The sequence below is a fragment of the Pan paniscus genome, chromosome 13, assembly GCF_029289425.2.
Source record: "Pan paniscus chromosome 13, NHGRI_mPanPan1-v2.0_pri, whole genome shotgun sequence".
Lineage (NCBI taxonomy): Eukaryota > Metazoa > Chordata > Mammalia > Primates > Hominidae > Pan > Pan paniscus.
In genome coordinates this window covers 94445988-94464740 of record NC_073262.2, presented here as the reverse complement: position 1 = coordinate 94464740, position 18753 = coordinate 94445988, and the positions used below count along the sequence as shown (strand labels likewise).

The 18753-nt window shown below is 38.4% G+C and overlaps 1 long non-coding RNA gene across 1 annotated transcript in view; it reads right to left on the bottom strand.

The window, feature by feature from the left end:
• Positions 1-18753, bottom strand: part of LOC134728745 (uncharacterized) — a 120397-nt gene that overhangs the window by 28713 nt on the left and 72931 nt on the right. The window contains exon 8 of the long non-coding RNA XR_010109532.1: positions 6192-6340. This is a non-coding gene — a long non-coding RNA (uncharacterized LOC134728745). The remainder of the gene's footprint in view (positions 1-6191; positions 6341-18753) is intronic.

The window sequence follows — 18753 nt, the reverse complement described above, 5'->3', positions numbered from 1 at the left end:
TTTAGCCAATGACAATCTGTACTTCTTAAAGCCAAGCAATGTCTTGAACTTTGATTTATACGTAAATCATAGCTCAGCTTTAGAAATTTAAAGATCTTGGAAACGCATGTAAATTAGTGTTCAAATGTCTGCCTTTCATCTCCCTCCCACTTTCCTTCTTGCTCTGTTATACGAAAAAGGAATATGAAACAAATGAACAACTTGATCAAACTGTGCTTGTCTCACTCCTGCCCAGAAGACAGAGTTGAAATGAGCACAAATTTAAGTAGTATAAGTATCCAAAATTTCAGTGTTCTTATTCCCTCCAAATGGCTATCCATGAATTAGTCCCAACAAGCCCAAGGTGAAGCATTCTTCCTGGTTCTGCCAGTAAAACTTCATAAATAAATAAAACCACCAATGAAAGATACTGCTGACATTCTATAGACTATATCCAGTCATATCGGAAAGATAAGATCTACCCTAATTATAAGAATTATAGGAAAAACTCTCTTTTATAAGAAAATTGAAACCAAAGAAAATATTTCATTAACTAAATCCCATTCATGAGATATTCTTTCTTAAGAGTATACTTCTGATTGCTTTACTCTCAATCTCAACTTTAATTGTTGAGATTAAAGCCTTGGGAAAAATCAGGACAGCAGAAGTAATCACTTCAAAAACAGAGTGTTCACTTATAGATAAAATGTCTAAAACTAGGACAGTGAGTTAGTTTGCTATGAAATAGGAGAAGATATGCTGCAATCAGGCTGATGCAGACAGAATACACAGATCCTAGGAATCCAAACAGTGCGGTCTTCTATGAGACTATGTCACAGGTCTGTAAACAGTCATGGTTAAAATGCCCAAATAAAGAGTTGTAAAAGATGCACCCTTAGCTAAATATTTCACAAAATCATGACTTTCAGGATTGCCTTATGTAAATGGATCACAGAGAGTTAAGGAGACAGAAAATGCAGTGGTTTTAACTGAGTTGTAGAACATTCCTTTAAATTCTGAAATGGTTCTCTTGAGAACTGTTTCAGTGCTCACTGAATTCCCAACGTTTAAAAATATGTCTGAAACAATCATTGCTTAATTTCATCCCTCGAGACCCACCCTCCAAAAACGTCCTGCGGCACATACGTTGTTACTTTCTAAATTAAAGTAATTCAAAATTGGCTTTATTCTATGAATATAGGGAAATATTCCCAGCTTCCTTTCAGACCAGTGCTTTAACTTTAAAAATAATAGTGTAAAGAGAAGGAAATAACATTCGATGTAATCAGATGTCTCGTTTTTTTAAAAGAGAACTTAAAGAGATGCTCCTATTTACCACACAACTTGCACTTGTGACTAGAGCCATTTTCCTTACCCAGAATTTCCACCTGAAATAGAAACTAGGCACTAGACAAATACTCTCAGCATAACAGAACTGCAGCCTGTCTATGATCATCGACAGAAAATGAGTCTGTGATCTGCACAAACATAAGCAGAAAGAGCAAGGCAACATCTTTCCAAATACATTCAAACATATTTGAAGTCTCAACTGTAATGCAAACTGTTTCATGGAAAGGTGGATTCTTTTCAGGGCTGAAGTCATTCTTCCAGAATGCAGTAAGTAAAGTGCTTGGCCAATAAGTGCTTTTGAGCTACCAAGGTAATATTTTCCAAACTTCACTCCAAAGAGCAATAGTCCTTCCGAAATACTATAGATACTTCTTAAAAATTCATTTAAGTAGGCATGGGAGCTTAGGAAATTCTCACTTTACCACAGACTTTGCCTTTGCTATGCTAATGTGTGTTGAGACTCTCTAAGAGTGACTCATACTTACAACATACTTATTTGACCAAAAACTCTTTTCACGGAGTCTTTTAGCGTCTCATGGGGTCCCTAGCGCTTTAAGGAACACAGTTAGGAAAACGTGGCATTCATGTAATATAACAAAGACTATGGAGTAGTGGTTGCAAAATGAGAATGAAGTGACAGTCATTCTAAAGCAGTCCTGCTACGTGTGATATTGCCATCTAACCCAAGCAATGGCATCAAGTACTTTGCTACACCAACTCTCAAACTTCTACCAGTCATCTGAAGTTGCAGATTTGAGCCAAGTGATAAATAATTGTATTCTATAAATCATTTGGGAGCATTTCTCCAGATCTCTTTATAGTTTGCTCCTGAAATTTTATGCAATTGTACATTTTTGGTGCCAGGACTATCTGGCTGTACATTTAATTTTCAGTTTTGCTTCAGAGCCTTGTCATTTCATCAATCAGAGCTATTCCATCTGCTGAAGTGCTGACAAATCCAGCTGCTTTGTCACTTCTAATCAATTTCATTAACGTCTCCACATTCTGTTTCAATTAGTGGCCTATTCTTTGCACTGTTTGATGACTTGATACTACCTACTGTCTGCAGATTAAAAATCAAATTACAAATTGCTTTGTCCTTGGCATTAAAAATCCTTCCTTCTTTACCAAATCATTTCCATTTAGCACGTTTACCCCTCTTAAGTTAAATTATGCTCTACCACATTGTGAAGTAAGGGGTTCAATTGTTGTACAAGGAATGGATCCATACTGGGATGTTCTTCTTGACATTCACTTAATCCTTCTGCCCTCATTCAGGATTCAATCTTCTTTCATCTAAGCCTTTCTATTGTTGTGATTTTTTTCCCACACATTACTTTAAACACCTACTTGAAGTGTTATTTACTTGGTTATAATCCTCACTCATTTTTTTAATTCATCAGACACAATACCGACATTGTCTATTTTCTGCAATTCTTGACTTAGAAAACTGTCAAAGAAGAACCAGTTGGACAAAATCATCCCTGTTGCTGATTATATTACTACCCAAACCCAAACAATGAGGAAGTAGCCTTCGAATGCGATTTTTCAAGTAGATATAATACCTCTGCTCTGTTTCCTGTCTTTCTCTAAAAATCAGTCTATGCTTACTTATTTTAATTGTAGAGAATTGTACAGAAGTTTACTTTTGTTAAAAAATGCAGAAATAGCATAGAATTCTGACTGTCCTTTCCCGTGCTTTGTGTCATAACTGACAGCATGGAGCTTTAGTAGCCTAAAGCGATACAGCAACAGTGCTGTGGGTCATGTTTTTAACTTTAATGACAATCTGTAATTGCCTGCAGCCTGCCTCATTTCTGGCCCTGCTGATTTCTTGAGGACCTGTGATAACACAGCTCCAACTTGGTCCTCTAATCAGGCTCGTGCCCTCTTTTACGTGTTTTTTATATTTTTTCAGGGTTATCAGTCTTATAGTAAAGTAGTCAGAGTCTACAACTCTACCTCCTTCTTCAGGGCATTCCAAAAAATTAGAATTTCCTTCTAGCCTGCAAGCTTTCACAACTGTCTGCTTTTTCCTGTGGCTGGAAGTGGTGAGAGTTTGAATAGCAACAGCTTTGCTTCAAATGGAACTGTCTGATACCGACCATGAAATCCCCTTTAGCTTTAATCTTTTTTAGACATTTGAAATTTTCAAAATACTGCTTGTCAGGGTAAGTTCCCTTTTCCTCCAGTATAGCTGGTTCACATTTGACTTGCACTTAAAAGATGTTGCAGTTATTTCATTCTTCTTAGAAATATTGCCATCCTTGACTGTTTACAGAAACATATGTGTGTTCATTTATTCAAAAAATGGTTTTTGATCACCAACTATGTGTTAAACATTGTCTTAGAAGGTACTAGAATTCAACAGGGAACAAAGTCTGCATCTCATGGAGGCATACAGTGGTTGAGATAGACATGATGGCTAGAGAGAAAGGGGGCCTATGACATTACCATTAAACAGGCAATCAGCATAAAGTAAGAGCCAGCTGGATGTGGTGGCAAACAGGCTGGGAAAGAGGACGTCAGGAGCCAGACACCCTGGTTCAAATCCTGCCCCCTCATTGATTAGCTGAAATCTTAGGAAAGATGATTAACCTCACTGTACCTCAGCCTCATTGATAAGATCGAGACAGTAATGGTTCTACCTCAGATATTTGTTGTGAAGGTCAAATAACTTAATACTGTAATGCCCTTAAAGCAGTGTCCAGCACATAAAAAAAAGTGCTATCAAGTATTTGTAAAATTAAAAAAAAAACAGATAGTAGGAAAGCATTATGATCTGGGAAGTACATTTTGCTCTGGGAGTTCATTGCAAGTGTGCCTAACCTAGTGTAGGAGAAGTCAAGGATGCTCTTTAGATCTAAAGGAGCAAGAGTAGCCACTACAGAGTGAAAGTAAAGAGAATAGAGTGGTGTCTGTATAGCTAGAACTTAAAATGCCCATGAAAGACAACTAAAAATATCAGGACAACAGTAGGGACCAAATTAAAGAGATTGGGACTTTCAAATTCCAGAAAGCTAGAGGTCAAGAACATACATATTAATAGTGTAGAAAACTATAAACATCATGGATAAAACAGAAAAATATCCCAAAATGCTAAAATTTAGAAGATCCCCAAGATACTTGAAAGAGTAAATAGAGCCAATAGAAGAAACTGCAGCCACTTCCCTGATTGTAAAAGTAGGAAGCTAATTTCCCAACAAAGTAACACAGATTCAAAATAAATAGCGGCTTCCTGGGAAAAAAAACAAACAAACACAGAAAAAAAAACAAAAACAAAAACTAAGATATTCTGGAGATATATCCTTACTTTTGAAGGAGGTGCCACCTCCCCCAACCCTAAAAAGAAAAAAAAAATAAACTGATCGAGTTGGAAGAAAAGCTCATTCTTAGAATAGCAGCTCTTCTCTTATCAAGTCTTCTTAGCAGTTTCCAGGAACAAAATACAACTTTGTGGTTTATACAACCCACACTGCCTACATAAAGATGGATGGCAACAGCTTAAGTGTTGCCCTTCCAATCAGTGATCTAAAATAGATTTCATATTCAACTCCAGGGTATTATTCTATTTCCATTAGATTGAATCACATGAAATTGCCATTTTTGTAAGTCAAAAATGATTGAGTAGCAGCATTTTCATATGCTTAAACCTAATATATGTTATGGGAAATTTTTAGTTTGTTGTGATGCTTTTTGCTGAAAGATAAAACCACAAGAGCTGCAAGTGTGCTCTCAATTTCCCAATGAACAGTAAAGTAATGCAGAGCTTACCACTTCATGGTGAAAGCTTATGCACATGCTCTAGTTGCTGGAAAATGTGTCTCCTTATAGAAAGCAAAAATGTGCCTCTTTATAAATTCTGCCCATTAGTACCAGTTCTTTTCTCTGAAGTACCTGGAATAAGCAATATTTCCTTCCCACTAGAGAATCCTGGATACCTCACACATTCTCTAGTCTTTCCAGTTATGTGTCATCAGCACACGTGATTAGCATGTCCTCCATATTTTAACTCTAGTCCATGAAACAGCAATCTAGGTACACTATGTCAGCTTGCTGAGATTCAGCCTACTCGCAGAAGCATTCTGTTTACACAGCTTTCTGTAACTTCTTAGCCTTGGTATACCATACACAGATATGGCATGTATATCAGAAAAATTCTTCGCATTATTTTAAGGAAAGGCATTATGATTTGAGTACCACAATTCTGTGAAGACATTAAGTCTATGTCACCATTTCAATCATGCAAGAGGGTGGCATGGCGGTTTCAGACAGTTGGTCACTGTGTCTGTAGTGAACACTTTGTCTGCAAACAACAGAAAATAGTAAGAGATGGTGGCTACCCAAAGGATTACAAATCATTCTACTATAAAGGCACATGCACATGTATGTTTATTGCGGCACTATTCACAATAGCAAACACTTGGAACCAACCCAAATGCCCATCAATGAAAGACTGGATAAAGAAAATGTGGCACATATACACCATGGAATACTATGCAGCCATAAAAAAGGATGAGTTCATGCCTTTTGCAGGGACATGGATGAAGCTGGAAACCATCATTCTCAGCAAACTAACACAAGAACAGAAAACCAAACACACTATGTTCTCACTCATAAGTGGGAGTTGAACAATGAGAATACGTGGACACAGGGAGGGGAACATCACACATGGGGGCCTGTCAGGGAGTGAGGGGCTAGGGGAGGGCCAGCATTAGGAGAAATACCTAATGTAAATGACGGTCGATGGGTGCAGCAAACCACCATGGCACGTGTATACCTATGTAACAAACCTCACGTTCTGCACATGTACCCCAGAACTAAAGTATAACAATTAAAAAAAAAAAGATTTTTCAAATTACCTCACATAGCAAGATCCATGGAGACAGATGGTTCAGAAGCTACATAATGTCAGGATGTGGGATGGTATCTCTGAAATCCTCTTGGTTCTCTTTTATTGTCACAAGATGGCTGCAGCAGCTCTAATAACCTTGCCCTTGCATGGCAACATCTAAAGCAGGAAGCAAGGAGAGAGAGAGAAGGAAATAATGTCTTTATTATCTAGTTGCCTTCTTATCAGGAAGGACAAACTTTGCCAAGTATCTCTCACAACTCATTGACCAAAATGAACCACATGTCTATACCCTACACCAATGGTTGTTAAAGTGCGGTTCCCAGACCAGCATCATCCTCACCTGGAAATTTGATTAAAATGCAAATTGTCAGATCCGACCCAAACACACTGAATTAGAGACTCCAGAGTTAGGGCCTAGAATTCTGGATTGCAACAAGTTCTCCAGGTGATTCTGATGCACACTAAGTTTTGAAAGCCTCTGTCCCAATCTCTGACAAAGTAGAATCATATCATAATAACTGGCTTGGACCAATCATTATTCATCCCAGTGGAACTGGGCACATTATTGCCTAAGTTAAAATTGGGCTTTCGATGGCCATAAAGGGAGAAGAGGAGAGCAGCAGTGAGGACTGGCCATGAAACAAAAAGAAGAGGAGCAAGAGTAGAAAGAGAAATAGGAGCAAGGGAGCCAAAGTTATCATGTAATGGGAACTAGAAGCAGATCTTAACTCAATCTGAGTCTGTTGCTTGAGGAACATCTAAAAAATTACTGAGTTTTGCAGATTATAGGGAGCTAATAGAACTAATAAAGTGCTGGAGAAAATCAGTGTTAATGAAAAACAGACTTGATTATTCTACTTCAAATGTAATTTAAGAGTATGATAAATACTATACCATGACACATTTACCAAATAGTGATGAACACTGCAAAAATCAGTAGCTAGTTAGAACTTCAGTAAAGTGCCAGATTTCATACAGAGTGTGAGTAGGAGGAGGGGTAAAGAATGTCATTTAGTCAAATGCAAATTAATGGTCACGTGTCTCACTCTACTGACGAAGAATTAGTTTTACTTCTGCCACACATTATTAGAGAATACACAAAGTTGAATTTCCAATCATCCATAGCTATGCTGCCCAACACAGTAGCCACTAAGCACAGATGGCTACTGAGCACTTGAAATCTAACTAGTATGAATTGAGACTTGCTATAAGTATAAAATACATACTGGGTTTCAAAGGCATAATACAAAAATAAGACTATAAAAGACATCATTAACGATTTCTATATTGATAACATGTTGAAATGACAATATTGTGATTTATTGAGTTAAATAAACTATATCATTAAAATTAATTTCACCTTTTTTCTTTTTACCTTTTCAGTGTGGCTACTAGAACATTTTAAATTACATGTGTAATTTGCACTACATTTCTATTAAGTAGCACCCATAGTTTATATCTTTGATTTGTAAATTTAATTAATTCATGAAACCTTTTTCAAATACCAATCAGGCAAGTTTTAAAAAATATAGGTGAAATTTGCAGTTGTCTATGTGCCCATGACGTAGGATCTGAGAGATTCTGGTGGGAAAACACTCCATCCACAAGTTATTACCTTCAAGAGTTAACGTATTTAAATTAACCACATTTCCCTAACTATCTTCACCTAATATGTAAATGTACTCATGAGAAGACTAATATATTAAGTATACATAAACTAGGAATGAGAAAAGACTTTCCAAGATCTCAGTTTTTCATTTGTTCCCTTTCCTAAAATAAAAATTAAAAAAGGAAAAAAAATTCATCTGGCCAAGAGCAAGTACAGTCAACATGTTGACCCAGTGTCAGGTTCTCACTTCTCCTTTTGTGATATTTCTCCAGCCACTTTTTTAAAAAGAGGTATTTCTCACCCTTCACAGATATTACAATGGTACATTCCTGTGGTAGCATTAGGGTGATGTCTAATAATGGATCTATTTGGTGCTGGTGTTGAGAAAGATAATGGTTCATTCAATATATGGATAAGAAATTTGACAAGTTACAGTATACATGTGCTATGAATGCTCCCTTTCAGTTCATGTAAGCATGATGCTGATGACAGCAGCCAAAATATTTCCTTACTAGAGGAAAACAATTTATCGTGAAGTACAGTTCACTGATTTCATGCAAAACTTTTCAAGTTGAGAAAAAAATAGAATTCCTTTAAAGCAGTCATCATATGCCTCCTCATCATCACAAACCTCAAATAGGCAAATACTTTAAAGACATTATTGAATCTAGATGTGTGAACTTGTTATTTTGAAGACAAACCCCAAACCAGTAAGCGGAATTTCTAGACATAATTGACACTTTAATTTCTTATCTGAAAAATTTGACGGGAGCCACTGTGTTTACTAACCCCTAATCCTCTCTTTGGGGACCTTCATGGTTCATACAACTGGCTCCAGTATTCAAGACTCCTCATAAGTTTTCATCAGCTGGGTGTGGTGGTGCGTGCCTGCATTCCCAGATACCTGGAAGGAAGGCTGAGGTAGAGGATTGCTTCAGCCAGGAGTTTTAATCTAGCCTCAAACTGGGCAATGTAGAGAGACCCTGTCTCTGTTTAAAAAAATGTTTTTATTAATCACAATAATTTGGGGATAGTATCAAGCTGTTGGTTTTGTCTACCTTTTTTTCTGAAGGCTCACGTTTCATGCCAGACTTCATTAATGAGAGAGATATTAGAGAATCAAGACAGCCTATTTAATTACATAGAAGTGGCAAATTGGCTGAAAGGTTTTCAAGTAACCCGAGTTTGATAGATAACTGCAACCCCAAGCCCTCGCTTTCATTTTCTACATTGTCGGCATCCAAATGTTGCCAGATCTAAATGAGTTTATTCCTCTTTCTACTCCCACAGCCTCTGCCCCCTTTGTCCAGGCTCTGCACCCCTCACTGAGATGCTCGTGACAACTGTTGACAGGTGTCCTTGCCTTGGGCTTTTCTTCTCTCTGAGTTGTTCTCCTCCATGCTGTTGCTTATGTTATCTTCACAAAGCACAGCTCTGATCATAGAATTTCCCATCTTAAAAAGTTTCGGAGGCTCCTCACTGCATACAGGACCAAACCCAAACTCGCTTGCCTGGCTTACAAAACCGTACATAGCTGGGTTCCCTGCTTATCGGATTTAACATTTATAAAGGGCCTCATTTTCTAGGCATTCATGTAAACACTAAGGCTATGAAAAGTACCAAGAATATTAAGCGTTTATTGGTATTAAGGGGGAAAAAGAATAAAATATGATTGTCCCAGAAAAAATTCTCATCTAGCTGGGAGGCAGACACATCAACAAACACCATGCTACAATTCAGTGAAGACACATAACAAACTCTGTAGAGCACCATGGAGTAGCACGAAGAAGAGGCTGCTTCTACTCTTGGCCTTAATGCCCACTTACATTCCACCCTCTTGTCCCCAACACACCACAGACAGAAATGCTCCCCTCAAGCCATCTGGGCCAATCTGCAATCCTTAAAGGTACACAGCACTTTCCTACTCTGCGCCTTTGTTCATCTAGTCCTCTTATCTGGAAATTTTTCCCTCCACCTCCTTCCTGTGAGCACTCACTCTTCCAGCTCTGATCAAATCCTAAATTCTCTATTAGATTCTCAGATTTTCCCAACTAGATTAATCCTCCCCCTCATTTCTTCACTGTGTATTTAGTGTCATTGAAATCATAACATCTTATATTACTATTACTTACATTACTTATATTACATAACATCTTATATTACTATTACTTACATTACTTATATTACATAACATCTTATAATACTATTACTTATATTACTTCTATTACTTAGGGAGTCTTTTTCCCCCACTAAATTTTGAAGACCTTAAGAGTAGGGATTACATGGTTTTTTCCCTATGTTTCCCATGGTTCCAAGAGGCTTATGACTAAATAATTCCCAAGACATATTTATGATATACAGTGAATGCTTTCCAATAGGACCTTGACAGAGTAGTACCTGGTATGTTGCCTATTCTTGTTGAAACTCTACATCATTGTTGTGGAGAAATAGGAAGGCTTTAACACTGTTGGTGGGAGTGTAAATTAGTTCCACCATTGTGGAAAACAGTGTGGCGATTCCTCAAGGATCTAGAACTAGAAATACCATTTGACCCAGCGATCCCATTACTGGGTATATACCCAAAGGACTATAAATCATTCTGCTATAAAGACACATGCACACGTATGTTTATTGCAGCACTATTCACAATAGCAAAGACTTGGAACTAACCCAAATGTCCATCAATGGTAGACTGAATAAAGAAAATGTGGCACATATACACCATGGAATACTATGCAGCCATAAAAAAGGATGAGTTCATGTCCTTTGCAGGGACATGGATGAAGCTGGAAACCATCATTCTCAGCAAACTATCACAAGGACAGAAAAACCAAACACCACATGTTCTCACTCATAGGTGGGAGTTGAACAATGAGAGCACATGGACACAGGGCAGGGAACATCACACACCGGGGCCTGTTGTGGGGTGGGGGTCTGGGGGAGGGATAGCATTAGGAGAAATACCTAATGTAAATGTCAAGTTGACGGGTGCAGCAAACCAACATGGCAGATGTTTACATAAGTAACAAACCTGCACATTGTGCACATGTACCCTAGAACTTAAACTATAATAGATTAATTTATACTTATTTAATTTAGATTAAATTAATAAAGATTAAAAGATTTAAAAAGTCTACATCACTGTTTTCTATGTCATATTAAGATTTAGTTTCAAATACCTGCTAGAGGTTTTTTTAATCATTTCTCTGACTAGACTGCAAGGCAGTTCTCTTTTAGCTAGTAACGTACTGTGGGGAAGAAAAAGAAAGACAATGTCTCTTTTCTCTGTGCTCTGCAACTGCATATTTCCTTGGCTATGTCTCTCTCTGATGATCCTTGATCCAAATGGTGATGCTGTATCTATAGTAGACACAGAGCCACGAAACAGCCACAATTATAGAGATTGGTTGGCGAAAAAAAAAAGTTTTCATTAAATACTTGCTAATTAAGTGGCATGGGTTAATTTCAGGATTGCGAATTACTACCATCTTCTGTTTTGGATAGAGGTATTCTTGGTTTCCATAACACAGAAGCTGTGTCTGTGCAATGACAAAATAGCCATCAATTAAGTTTTTGAAAAAAAAATCAATTCTCAATCCAGTAGGGGAAAAAAATCAAATAGGTTTTTGGGCTCGACAATGCAGTTGGCTACCTTTGACCCTTTCCTTTTCAACTTCGTGTTTTGTTATCTTGTAGATAGGAAACATTTTAGGGGTAGCTACAGGGTTTCATGCTAAACCCTGCTGGATACAAGGAGAATATGCTAAGGCCTTCAGCCTTCAAGATTACTCAGTATTTAGGAAGACAAAATAAATATACAAAAAACTGAAGTTAATTCATCATTGTCAAATATTATAATGCAAAGATGTCACAAAAGAGCACCTAACAGATTGATTTCTAAATATTATCCATAATCAAAACTGTATACTCAGCTGATGGGAGCACCACTATAAATTGATGTGTCCAGCAGTATGGGCCAGCAGACCAATGGGAAGTCCAGTTTAAATGAGGAAGAGATTTCAATTGGGAAACTGAATTTTTTTTTTTTTTTTTTTAGTTTCAAAGTTAACTTATGTCTGTATCACTTCCAGATTGTACAACCCCTTAGATTTACCTGTAGTGTTTGGAAAGATGCAGGTACAATTTGTTACCACAAAGAAAATGGCCTTACTGTCAGATCACCACAAACACTCATGGAGTCCTGATAAGTGTGTAGAATGTTTCTCTACTTTTTTCAGCCCATCATCATCAGCCTATACCACATACCCCACTGAACATCCTTCTGCCATTCTTCTGCTTCCTCTTCCTGCTCAGCCTTTTCCACAACTCGCTCAGTCTTTTCTGCCTCTACGCCATCTCCAATGAGTCCCAGTTTTCATGGTGTTGAAATTTGTTTCTGTCTTGACCATAGATTAGCCAAAGCAAGCCTTCCTGTGGGTTGCTGGTGAATACTTCATTTCAGACGTTGCAAGGTGGTGGCCCCAGGGTTGAAACCAGCCTACTAATACATTTTGTGTTGGCCTACACAGTGTGTTACTGTTTTAAATTAGTTGCCATCTTTAAAAATCAGGAAATATTCAGCTTCTTTTTTTATTAGAATATCCACATTCCAACAAGAAAATCGACAGCTCACCTTTAGATGGATATATGCTTTTTTGATTCCTCAGACTAGAGCATCTGTGAGACAAATAAAACTTTATTGTTAGTGACCCCCTCTCCTAGTATAATATGGACTCACTATGTTTTTTAAAAAATACCTATCTCTACTCTGCTTTCTGAAGACCTTCCCAAGGTCTTCCACAATGATTGAATAACACACACTTATTTTGTCAAATCACTGGATTACCACAGAAGTAATTATTGTGTGATGTACCAATCATTTACTAATGTATGTTGAAGCAAACGCATCTTCCACAAGGGAAAAAAAAGTGCGAATGCTGGAAAAATCTAAATCAGTAAATACTTTTTACTTTCTTTTCAGCCTCCAGAATAAATTTCAAATCCTCAGACTGAGGGAATGCAAAGCCCTTCATCTGTGACTTGCTGTCGCTCGAGAATTAACTTCCATCTCCGCTGCTACCACCCTAGTCCTGATTAGCTGCAGTAAATTCCAAGAGATCTCCCTAATTTGTATATTTTCCCTCCACACTCAACAGTTCCTTCTCCACACAGCAGCCTAGGTGTTCTTTCTGAAATGTAATGTAGATAACATCACTCCTCTGCATAAAACCCCCCAATGGTGTCCCATTGCATTTAGAATAAAATCCAAAATGCAGCCATAATCTTCAAGAACCCATGTGATCTCACTTCCATCTGTCTCTGCCCTCAATTATTATCATTCTCACCGCTGACCATGACTATTCTGCCACACTGGCCTTCCTGGCCATCCAGCAAGCCTGTTTTATCAATGGCCTTGCAGTTCCCTCTCCCTAGGCCATCACACGGCTAGATCCTTCTCCTTCTGGTTTCACATCAAATTTCACTTCAGAGAAGTCTTCCCTGACCTATCCATTTTAAGGTAACTTCTCCCAATCCTGTCACTTCTTATTTCATTCATTATTTCATTTTTATTTTATAGCACCTCTCACCGTTATCTTATTTGTGTACTTACATATTTCCTGTGTCCACTCTCTAAAATGCATGCTAGGCTTGGGTGCCTAGTCTGCTTGTTCGGCTCTGTATCTCCAGAGCCTAGAGCAGCCCCAGGCATATAATAGATGCTCATTGTTTAAAGTTTGCACCCTACACCTTGTTCACCAAACTGAATAATAGGTTTTTTCCCTAAAAATTTCCCTACTATTTCCCATCTCTCTACGTTTATTTACTCATGCTACTCTGTTAGTCAAAACTTCCCTTTGCCAATTTCTCTCATTGTCTAAATTCTTCCAGTCCTTCAAGACTTAAATTAAATATCATTTAATTCATGAAAATTTTGCTAACTCTTTAAACTAGTCTCACTGCCTCCCTCCTCTAAACCTTTATGGTACTCCTCTTATCTTTTTGATGTACCATTTGGTAAATTATGTCATATATTTTAATTATGCATATAGCATTTTATTCCCACCTCAAAATGTTTAACCATTTGTCTCATTTATCTTTGTATTGCTAGCATCTAGGACAGTGGTGTGCCTTACTCAGAGTAGACATTCAGTAAAGGTTTCATAATAAATACATTGAACGGATGGATAAATTCTATTCCTAGAGACATAACCCTATGAGAAATGAAAAAGGTACCTAAACTCATGGTCATGGAAGATGTTCAATCATCACCAGTTTTTTGAAAGGCAGAGAAAATAAACAATTTCCTTCAGATTTTTCTATCACTGACTTTAGTAACCTTATTCATAATTTTTAGTGCCTTAGAAGCCAACGAGTTTTGTGTCCCAACTCCAATAAGGAAATTCTTTTTAAAAAAATTAGCAAGTGACTCTCAGAAATGCCAATAAACAACAACAACAACAACTTGCAGAGTCGCCTGCGTGAACGTTGCCAGGAGCAACTTACTGACTAAATCAATTGAGCTATATTGAAGTAGTTAGTCAAAGATCTTCATTTCTATCTTGGCACAAGAACAAAAATGTGGAACACAATATCCAGATGGCAAGTAAACAACATTGTTGTCATTTTCAAATAGAAAAAGTAAAATTAGGTTTCTACAGAAACATGGGAAATATTAGGGGAATGAGGAATACTTTATAAGACAATGTTGACCTCATGTAAACCACAAGTTACAGAAAACAGCAAGTATGGAATCAGTCTCTGATGCTTTTGAATTTAATATTTAATAATAACAACAACTAAATTATAAAGTGCTCTGTATGCATCAGGCACAGTTCAAAGTTCTTCTCTATATATATACCAATTCACTTATTTTTTAACTTTTATTTTAAGTTCAGCATGTGCAGGTTTGTTTTATAGGTAAATTCATGTCATGGGAGTTTGTTGTCACCCAGGTATTAAGACTAGTACCCCCTATTCATTCTTCCTAATTCTCTCCCTCCTCCCATCCTCCATCTTCTGTATTCATGTATTCTCATTATTTAGCTCCCACTTGTAAGTGAGAACATGCAGTATTTGGTTTTCTGTTTACTGCATTAGTTTGCTAGGGATAATGGCCTCTAACTCCATCAATGTTCCCGCAAAGGACATGAGTTCAATTTTTTTACAGCTGCATAGTATTCCGTGGTGTATATGTATCACACTTTCTTTATCCAGTCTACCATTAATGGGCATTTATGTTGATTCCATGTCTTTGCTATTGTGAATAGTGCTGCAATGAACATGCATATGCATGTGTCTTTATAATAGAATGATTTATATTCCCTTGAGTAATTCTGTCTTTAGGACTTTGAGGAATTGCCACGCTGTCTTCCACAATGTTGAACCAATTTACATTCCACTAACAGTGTATACGCATTCCTTTTTCTCTGCAACCTTGCCAGCATCTGTTGTTTTTTGACTTTTTAATAATAGCCATTCTGACCAGTGTAAGATGGTATCTCATTGTGGTTTTGATTTTCATTTCTCTAATGATCAATTATGTTGAGCTTTTTTTTATACACTTGTTGGCCACATATCTCTTCTTTTATCTCTTCTTTTGAAAATTGTCTGTGCATTTCCTTTGTCCACTTTTTAATGGGGTTGTTTGGGGTTTTCTTGTAGATTTAAATTCCTTATAGATGCTGGATATTAGACCTTTGTCAGATGCATAGTTTGCAAAATTTTTCTCCCATTCTGTAGGTTGTCTGTTTGCTCTGTTGATAGTTTATTTTGCTGTGAAGAAGCCCTTTAATTGGATCTCATTTGCCAATTTTTGCTTTAGTTACAATTGCTTTTAGTGTCTTTGACATGAAATCTTTGCCCATTCCTATGTCCAGAATGGTATTGCCTAGGTTGTCTTCTGGAGTTTTTATAGTTTTAGGTTTTACATTTAAGTCTTTGATCCATCTTGAGTTGATTTTTGAACATATACCAATTCATTTAATCAGCCAAAAAATTATAAATATTATTACTATTTTATTATTATTTTAGTAATATCATGTATTACATTATGGGATAGATACTATCACATTATCATCATCTCCATTTAATGGATGAGGAAATGAGGTACAGAAAGGTTCAGCCCTTGTCCAAGGTCACCCAGCTGGTTAGTGGTAGCTCTGGGAGGTGAATCCAGTTAGTCTGACTCCAGATTCCACACCCTAACCATTTCACTGTCCTTCTTCTCCAGTTTGTTCTATAATTTTTCCAAAATATCTAATTTACCTAAAGCAAGCCTAGGTCTTTTCACAATCAAGATAATGGATTTGCTAAACCCATAGAAGAAAGTTCACTGCAAAATTTCAAAGATGACAGAAAACATCTTTCTCTTCTGCTACATGACCCTTGGGAACTACATTGGCAGTGAACCGTGAACCTTGGCTCACTTGTGAACATCCCACAGACGGAGCAGCAGCATAGCATATATGCCCCCAAGTTTCCTCATAGTCTTATTCTAAACAACTTCCAGCAGCACAGAGAGAATCAGTCTGCATCGAGACAGGCTCTTGCGTTTTAATTTGGGCTCCTTTGAGAAAAAGAAAAAAAAAAATGAATCCAGACAGGTGCAATGAAATCACTCTTTTCTGTAAGGACTATTTCCAGATTGGAGAGTGTATTAGTCCATTTTCTCATTACTGATAAAGACATACTGAGACTGGGCAACTTACAAAAGAAAAAGATTTAATGGAGAACTCACAGTTCCACGTGGCTGGAGAAGCCTCACAATCATGGCAGAAGGCAAGGAGGAGCAAGTCACATCTTCTGTGGATGGCAGCAGGCAAAGAGAACTTGTGCAGGAAAAATCCTCCTTATAATAACCATCAGATCTCACGCGACTTACTCACTATCATGAGAACATCATGGGAAAGACCTGCCCCCATGATTTAATTACCTCCCACCAGGCCTCTCCCAGAAGACATGGGAATTCAGGATGAGATTTGGGTGGGGACAGAGCCAAACCATATCGTTCCACACCTGGCCCCTCCCAAATCTCATGTCCTCACATTTCAAAACCAGTTATGCCTTCCCAACAATCCCCCAAAGTCTTAACTCATTTCAGCATTAACTCAGAAGTCCACAGTCCAAAGTCTCATCTGAGATAAGGCAAGTACCTTCCGCCTATAAGCCTGTAACATCAAAAGCAAGTTAGTTACTTTCTAGATATAATGGGGGTACAGGCATTGCATAAAATGCAGCCATTCCAAATGGGAAACACTGGCCAAAACAAAGAGGTTACAGACCCCATTCAAGTCCAAAATCCACCGGGGCTGTCAAATCTTAAAGCTCCAAAATGATCTTTGACTCCATATCTCACATCCAGGTCACACTGATCCTAGAGGTTGGTTCCCATGGTCTTGGGCAGCTCCATCCCTGGGGGTTTGCAGGGCACATCCTCCCTCCCAGCTGCTTTCATGGGCTGGCATTGAGTGTCTGCAGCTTTTCCAGGCACATGGTGCAACCTGTCAGTGGATCTACCATTCTGGGGTCTGGAGGACAGTGGCCCTCTTCTCACAGTTCCATTAGGGAGCACCTCAGTAGGAACCCTGCATGGGGCCTCCAACCCCACATTTCCCTTCTGCACTGCCCTAGCAGAGGTTCTCCATAAGGGCCCCACCCCTGCAGCAAACTTTTGCCTGGGCATCCAGGCATTTCCATACATCTTCTGAAATCTAGGCGGAGGTTCCCAAACCTCCATTCTTGGCTTCTGTGCACCAGCAGGCTCAACACCACATGGAAGCTGCCAAGGTTTAGGGCTTCTACCTCTGAAGTAACAGCCCAAGCTGTACCTTGGCCCCTTTTAGTCATGGCTGGAGTGGCTGAGACACACAGTACCAAGTCCCTAGACTGCACACAGCACGGGGACCCTAGGCAGGGCCAAGAAACCATTTTCTCCTAGGCCCCTGGACCTGTGATGGGAGAGGCTGCCATGAAGACCTCTGACATGCCCTGGAAACATTTTCTCCATTGTCTTGGCAATTAACATTTGGCTCCTTGTTACTTATGCAAATTTCTGCAGCCAGCTTGAATTTCTCCTGAGAAAATGGGTTTTTCTTTTCTATCATATTGTCAGGCTACAAATTTTCTGAACTTTTATGCTCTGATTCCCTTATAAAACTGAATGCCTTTAAGAGCACGCAGGTCACCTCTTGAATGCTTTGCTGCTTAGAAATTTCTTCCGCCAGATACCCTAAATTATCTCTCTCAAGTTCAAAGTTCCACAAATCTCTAGGGCAGGGGCAAAATGCTGCCAGTGTCTTTGCTAAAACATAACAAGAGTCACCTTTGCTCCAGTTCCCAACAAGTTCCTCATCTCCATCTGAGACAACCTCAGCCTGGACTTTATTGTCCATATTGCTATCAGGCTTTTGGTCAAAGACATTTAACAAGTCTCTAGGAAGTTCCAAACTTTCCCACATTTTTCTCTCTTCTTCTGAGCCTTCCAAACTCTTCCAACCTCTGCCTGTTACCCAGTTCCAAAATCGCTTCCACATTTTCAGGTATCTTTTCAGCAGCACACCACTCTACTCATGCCAATTTACTGTATTAGTCCGTTTTCATGCTCCTGATAAAGACATACCCAAGACTGTGCAATTTACAAAAGAAAAAGGTTTAATTGGACTTACAGTCCCATATGGCTGAGGAGGCCTTGCAATCGTGGCAGAAGGCAAGGAGGAACAAGTCACATCTTACGTGGATTTCAGCAGGCAAAGAGAGCTTGTGCAGGAAAACTTCCCCTTATAATAACCACCAAATATTGTGAGATTTACTCACTATCACAAGAACAGCACAGGAAAGACCTGCCCCATGATTCAGTTACAACCCACCGGGTCCCTTCCACAACACGTGGAAATTCAAGATGAGATTTGGGTGTGGACACAGCCAAACCATATCAGAGAGCAAAATTGAGCCTAATAAGAAA